This window comes from Phalaenopsis equestris, unplaced genomic scaffold (genome assembly GCF_001263595.1).
Source record: "Phalaenopsis equestris unplaced genomic scaffold, ASM126359v1 Scaffold000609, whole genome shotgun sequence".
Lineage (NCBI taxonomy): Eukaryota > Viridiplantae > Streptophyta > Magnoliopsida > Asparagales > Orchidaceae > Phalaenopsis > Phalaenopsis equestris.
Window position 1 is genome coordinate 1,159,890 of NW_018165049.1, and position 6,173 is coordinate 1,166,062.

Below are 6,173 nucleotides of genomic sequence, written 5' to 3' on the forward strand. Positions count from 1 at the left end.
ATATATATATATATAGACACACACACACACACACACACACACAATTGATGTTAAAAAAATTAATTGTTTACATGGCTACAAATATTTATAATCAATTAAAAGTATTAACTAAGAAAATATAATAAAAATTATTAAATTAGATTCAAATGTTGTTTTAAATCTTGCCCCAAGCCTTAACATTTTATGGCTACATGGTTAGGGTTGTCAAAACGACTCTTTGTTCATGAACGGCTCGTGTTTGGCTCACCACTTTTTGAGCTCGAAATACAAATGAGCCGAACACGAGTTGAGCCTGAGCTCGCTCGTGTTCGACCCATTTATACCCCTAGTGTCATACAAGTATAAGTCCTAAATAATAAAATTGGCTGGATGAAACATCTAATAGTATTTTCTCAAAATTGAAGCAAAATAGTATGATAGCTTGAGAAGTCACCAAGGTTCCCTTCAGATCAGTGACATCTCCTACTTTTCATTCCCTCCGATTCCTAAAAATAATTGTTCATATTTGATTAGTTTCCTTTTAAATCTCCAATGTCCAATCTTGAAATCTTAAACTTTCAAATTTTTGTAAGCAAAACCACTAATATGAATGAAGAGTATTATTAAGCGACTTCAGTCACTTAAGATGTAATTAAATAAAGGGGTTTGTCTCTATAAGAAATTTTGGAACTCAGTCTAATATAAATCCTATTTAAATTTCTATATTAAATAGGACAATTTGTCGGTCAACATTAAAGATTTTGTAGTCCAAAATGGATGTCATAAATTCTATAATTTAGTTAATCAAACCTCACTTTCAAGCAATGTGTCTATTCCCTAGGATAGGTGCATCAATTACAATGTTGCACTCGTTTATTTAAACTATTGCATATATGAGATCTGTCTGGTCTCATATTTGATCTCATATTTTCAAAAATTAAAACATTATTTGTTCAAAATTAAAATAATATTTTTCTAAAATCAAATTTATTTATATATTAAATTTAATTTAATTTTTTCCCAAACAAATTTGGTGACCGAAATATGTCAGCGGTAGTAGTGGATAACGCACGATATTCTGATTTGACTGATGATCAAGAAACAATAGTTTGCTTCTTTGATGACCAGGAGATGAGGTTGGAACCAAGATAAATAAAGTATCCAGTTATGTGATTCTTATCACTGATGCCACTTGTCCAATCGACATCAACATAGGCAAAAAGTGAAAGAGAACTCGTAGTATGGGTATCTTTGAGATATTGCAGTAGCCTTTTGAGTAATTACATATGATAATCATGAGGTTCATGCATGTGTTGACTTAAAAAGTTAACACTAGAAGTTATGTCAGGTTGAGGTATTGTTAATATTGTAAAACTCCAATAAGTTGAAAATATTGTTGAGGATTGGACTGAGCTAAGTGAGAAATAATGGGTTTGGAAGGCTGAAGAGGTAACTGAGTAGAGGGAGGCTTTGATTGCATCATTCCGGCTCTAGAAAACAATTATGATATATATTTTATTTGATGCAAAAAATATTCATTATGAGTTTTGTTTATGTATAGACCTAAGAAGTTGGGTAAGTGTCCAAGTTGCTTTAAATTGAATTACTGTGTTAAAGCTTGAATTAAATTTTGAACTGCTATGGAAGAGTTTCATGTGATAAGAATATCATTTACATAGATGAGTAAGAACATGCATATTTTATTTTGATGATATATAAGTAAAGAATGATCCAAATTGCTCAACTGAATTTTTGGGTATATAAAAATGTGCAAAAGGTAGAATACCACTGTCGTGGCTCTGTTTTAAACCATAAATAACTTTGTTTAGCTTGCAAACAAAATGTGGATAATTAGTATCATGAAAGTCCAGAGGTTGAGGCATATAAATGATGTCTACAAGTTTGTCATGTAAAAAGGCATTTGAAACATCTAGTTGATGTATGTCCCTACTTTCGGTGGTAGTTAAAGAAATAAGCATTTTTATTGTTATAAATTTAGTAACAAGACAAAATGTTTTAATATAGCCAATACCTAGTTTTAATTTGAATCCTTGAGCCACTAAGTGAGCTTTTTGGTGAGCAACTGTAACATTTGTATGATACTTTGTCCTAAACGTCCATTTGCAGCCCAACACATTTTGTTGATTATCCGAAAGAACAAGAGTCCATGTGGCTTGTTTTTATAGTGCCATATATTCTTTTGACATAGCGTGACGTCAATGTTGTTGTTTTATACCTTCTTTAAAGTTAATAGGTGTATTAAGGTAGGTATGATGTAAAAGAAAAAAATATTTTATTGGGTTTTATTTTGTCAGTTTGCATGCGAGTTAAAATGTGATGAGCATGGGTTTGAGGGATAGAAGGAGCAACAAAAAGATGGGAAGGTGAATTTGAAGTATTATGATGACTAATAGGTTGTAAGGTGTTGATAACAGATTGTGAGAGAGGATTAGTACAAATACTGTCAGAGGTAATAGGATGTGGAGAAGGAAAGAATGTGTGTTGTGAGAGAAGTGAGGTATTGTAGATGTTGGAATAAGTAGAGCCGAAGAAGGAGGGTGCATGGTTATCTGGTGAGTTTTGGAGTGGTATGAATTTCCTTGAAGAGAAAATAGTCTTCATTGAAAGTCACATGCCTTGATATAATAAGCCTCTCATTTTGAATGTCATACCACTGAAAACCTTTGTGATGACAAATATATCCCAGAAACACACACATGAGAGTCTTGAGATTAAATTTATAATTCATGGAGTGTTGTTGCCATGGGAAACAAGCGCACCAAACGTTTTCAAGTTATGATAATTGGGAGATACATTTTGGAGAAGTTGAAAGGGAGATAAACTATGTATGGTAGATTAAGGAATTAGATTGATAAAACAAACTATAGTTTGTACAGCTGTAATCCAAAATTTGGTGGGTAAAAAGGTAGTATTGAGGAAAGTTTTAGCATTTTCTGTTATGTGTCATTTTTTGCATTCTGCCACCTCGTTTTGTTCAGGTGCATAAAGACAACTAAGATGATGTTGAATGTCATTGAGTTGCAAATAATTATGAATTTGTTGTGATTTATATTCATTGGCTTCATCGATTCTTAAAATTTTAATGTTGTTATTATACTGATTTTGCAATTGTTTAGGTTAATAAAAATAGAGGCACTTTAATTTTAGCATGCAAAGGGAAACACCAGTAATATATAGAATGAGCATCTATAAAACTAATATAATAAATACATCCATCAAGCGGAGACTGAGAAAAAGGCCCCCAAACATCTGAGTGTAGAAGTTCTAAGGTGATATTAGCCTGAAAAGGCTGCTTATGACATTTATTCTGAAAGTAGGCATTACATGTGCCAGGTGTTTTAGACAACTTAAGGTGTGGTTGTTATTTGGGAAGAACTTTAATCACTTTATGGTTTGGGTAGCCAAGCCTATTATGCCATATTTCAAGGATGTAGTGGCCATCAGAGCACATAAAAGATATATGTCTTTATTGAGGCTGCGACTGAGTAGAATTTTCTTGGATAAAATGTCTTGTACGACAAATTTGCTAGTATGAAAAGTAATTGGATAGTTATTATCTTTGACAAATTGAGATCCATAGCGTTAAATTGTGAGAGATGTTAGGTACCTTTGAAATATTAGAAAGAAGGAGCTTATGATCAGGTGTTGGCAGGAGCCCATTTCCAGTATGAGAAATGTCGATGACCTGACCATTGCTAAGCTTTACCTGTTTCGAGCCATCATAAGGAGTCAGCTTTTGTAGATTATCTAAATAAGGTGGCATATGTGTTGTTGGCTCTGCATCCATAACCCAATCTTGATTCCTACAACTGTTAGAAACTTGGAGTGTTGTTGTGGCTTAGTTGTGGTAGCTTTGTACTGGAGATTCATCTGGTGCCAACACTGGTCAGTATAATTACCCTTCTAGTTGCCGATTTGACATATGCTGATAATTGTAGAGGGTTGAGGGTTGTTGTAAGATGCAAATTTTGAAAATTGGATGTTCTTGGTGGGTATTATTGTTTTGGAATAATTGGTTTTATTTTTAAAGGTGAGTAAGGCTGAGTCATGGCCAGATTTGAGAGTTTCGTTGACAATTTTGATTTCTTTGCTATAAAGAAGAGAATATAATCTTCAAGACTTAACCGAGTTAACTATGTGTGAATTGCAACTTTGAAAGATTAATAGGTAGGAGGGAGACCATTCATGGTGTAGATAAAGATGTCTTCATTATTAGCTTTGGAGCTGACAACGGTTATATTGTCTACTAACGATTTAATTGATATAAGATATTTTGTGTTCCCATATGAATGTTGTGGAGTTGGTGTTTGAATTGAATCACTCTTGAATAGTTTGAGGATTGGAGTCGTTTTTCAAGGGTGATCCAAAGCTCAGAAGTGTTGGTGAAGTGTATAATGTAGGGTAAAACAAATGGTGAGATTATTGAAAGCAAGGTTGCGAAAAGATTTTGATCAACAAGCTTCCAAAGTGCACAATTTGGGTTTTCCGTGATTGTGCCATTGGAACCTTGAAAATCTTTAGATGGGGAAGGGTGGTGCGATTAAGAAATGATTCGAAACTGTTGGCAATAAGGAGTTTTTTAACTTGAACTTTTCAAACAACATAGTTTTCAATTATGAGAGGATTACGTTCCATGCTTTTGATGTTTTGCATTAGAAAGACGACTGGAGGAGGGATAAAGCTTATCCTTCATCATGTTGAGGGATTCTTCAGATAAATTGGTACAATGTGGAGAATTTGAAGAAGGGGAATCCATGATTGTGAAGGCTTCACAAATATCCTTGATCTGATACCAATAAAGAACATAGATATAGAAGAAGAAGAAGAAGAAGAAGAAGAAGAGGAGGAGGAGGAGGAGGAGGAGGAGGAGGAGGAGGAGGAGGAGGAGGAGGAGGAGGAGATACAGAGACAAATAAGATAAGCTTTTGTATTAATTTTTCATTATGATACAATTACACTGCTCTTTGTGTATATAAATAACATATGACAAACTTGTAAATACTTGAAAGGGTACAAAAGACAAATTACATAGTATAGCTTTAATATAAGTACTATACATAATATAATCTCAAATTTTATCTTCCATAGAGACAAATGAGAGGCGAAGTCGAGGAGCAAAAGAGAAGCTTGGATTAATCAGACGAAAGGACAAAAGATCCTTGCTAAAGCAGCTAAGTCTTCATTACTGGCTCTCTAGTCTTCTCGGGAGTGCCGCTCAGTTGGAGTGGGGCACACTCCTAGTTATCTAGGACTATATATGTGCTTTGTTGGTGTTTAGAGATTTCATCTTTGTTTAATTTGCTTTGGGAAAGCTATGGACAACATTTTTTTTCCCTCTACGGGTTATATCTTAGGGTTCCAAGTAGTACTTTAGATATATTAGAGTGAAATTTATCCTTCCTAAACAATGTTCCATCCTTTCTCACATTGACTGCCTTCACCCTCGCCACTTTCACCTTGTTGCTACCACCTAAAAAATAGCGAGGTTGAAATCTCTCCTCCACATTTGTTGCCACCGCCCAAGAAGCAGCAAATATTATGTTTTTTTTTCCCTTCCTCCACCTCCGCTGCCACCACTCAGGGATAATCACTGGTTTATTGTCATCCCCTTCTGACTAGCTAGATGTCTCATTACCACCACCCCCGAGGTCTACAACGCATCACTTGCGCCCTAGATTTACCTCTTATTCTAGTTTTGTGTTGTATCATTGTAATTTTTAATTTTCCAACTATTTGTTATAATTCTAGATTTTGAATTCAATGATAATATATGTTTTTTCTTGGGTATTTGTTAAATTTCGGTATCAATCCTTATCATATTACTTTTTTTGCATAGAGTCAAACTTTAAAAATTTAGTGTTATTTTTATAATTGGCAGATTCAATAACTTCAATAAGCAATACTTAACTTTATCCCAAATTAAACAATAATACACTAAAATTTAATTTTTTTCGGGCAGGATAAACATTCAATCTGGCACCTTAAATTTTAACTAGACATAGGAGCACAAAATAAAGTTTTAGGAAAATTTATGTACTAACCCATAATATTATTTTAAATGTGATATTAAAGTTTTAAGTGTCATATATATAAATATGAATTCTAAAGTGTGAAATACGTAAATACCCCCTAGAATTTTAATCAAACCTGCAAAAGCCTCGACTTTTCTTTCC